Source organism: Vicia villosa, unplaced genomic scaffold, assembly GCF_029867415.1.
Source record: "Vicia villosa cultivar HV-30 ecotype Madison, WI unplaced genomic scaffold, Vvil1.0 ctg.000233F_1_1, whole genome shotgun sequence".
In the NCBI taxonomy this organism is placed as follows: domain Eukaryota; kingdom Viridiplantae; phylum Streptophyta; class Magnoliopsida; order Fabales; family Fabaceae; genus Vicia; species Vicia villosa.
In genome coordinates, this window is record NW_026705088.1 from 1,704 (window position 1) to 3,406 (window position 1,703).

The following is a 1,703-nucleotide window of genomic DNA, read 5'->3' on the forward strand; positions in this document are numbered from 1 at the left end:
GGTCCTACACCCGGATCTAGTGTACCTTAAGTATGTGGCATGAGACCAGGGAAACTGTACGACATGTATCGTTATGGTTGAACTGGTGGCCACCGTTAGTGCGACGCTTTGGTTTGTCCTGATGGCCCTTGAATATGATCGAGGAGACATTTGGCTACCGCGTGGTGTCACAAGCACTAATTCGCCCTTAGAACCTTAGTTGAACTTGACTTTGGCCTATAGGAAGTAGCGAGATAGCTGGCTTTGGATTCTTGACTGAAGCCGGTTGATACTCGATGCTACACTCATTGAGATTGGACTCAAGGGATGCTTTTGGCTGGCCGATTGAGTGCTATGTTGAGACAATGCCCACGAGAAAGATCAAGGATATGAGCACCCTAGAACCCAATCTTTATCTAGGACAGTTTGAACCAACTAAACTTCAGTGGGGAGGGTACTTACTTATGAACTTCATGCTATCCCTTAAACCTAAGGACTTTGTGTGACTTGTTTGTATTCATTATCTAACCGTTTGGTTTCCTTTACAGGATTTGTTTATACCCTAACAACTTGATCTCCTTGCAGGATTTGTCTATACCCTAACAATTTGATTTTCTTGCAGGACTCGTGTATATCTTTTATTTAACAATTCTGACCTCTTTCAGGTTTTGTTTATATCTAACAACTTGAAATTTCTTGTAAGACTTACATATGGTCATTACCTCATACTTCTAGTGCTATTTGTGTGATTTGCATTTTCATCTATAGCATACACATTGACATCACCTCATCACACGGCATATTCAACTAACCTTTTTCAAGGATCTTAGGAATTTAGGACGTACAATTTCAGGTGCTATTATCAAGAACCAAATTCCTATCAAGGGGCAAGAGGATTTATTTTCCTCTGGCCATGCATCCTCAAACTCAAAGGTACAGTTCCTATCAAGGGGCAAGAGGATTCACTTTCCTTTAGCCATATACCTTCAAATTCAGAAGTACAGGTATCCCGAATCAGAGGCTATGACCCACTGGATATGGTGAGCTTGATTCTTATAGAAGGACATTCAAAGATGAAAAGTCAAAGTTCTTCAGAAAAAGCTGCAACCAAATTCATTCTTAATGTTGCAGACATTGCATATGCATTTGCATACATATCATTGCATAACAGGTTTCCAGACAACGGGCTTCTCATTTTCTGCCTTAAATCCCTAAAGCTTGATACTTACAACTCCTTTGTGGCTTCGTCAGAATCTTCTTCTTAGAAGTAATCTGTAGTTCAGATACGAACGCTTGGTTTGGTTTCCTCTCTGGGGAGCTTGGTCATTCGATCGATAATTGCCAACCAGTCCGAGATAAGGTATAAGACCTGATTGATGCAAAGGCTATCATATTTCACACCTGCAGGCCAGATTTGAAGTTCTCCTTCGACTCAATGGACCTTTTGAAGCAATAAGTCCATACGGAGAAAATCTCCTCAATGTTGGCAATTCGTGATTTCTCATGCATTTTCATGCGTAATCTTTCTTGTTCTTGTTCATTACTGTCTATATGCAATACTTGTTTGTTTTTGAACTATAATAACAATGCATTGGATATGTTTGTCTTGAAAAAATTCATTCGCTCTCGCTCTAATATGTTTTTATTTGCTTGTGATACCAAACTCTCAGTGATAAAGCATGATGACTCCGAAGGGAGAATGACGAACACATAATACCAATAAT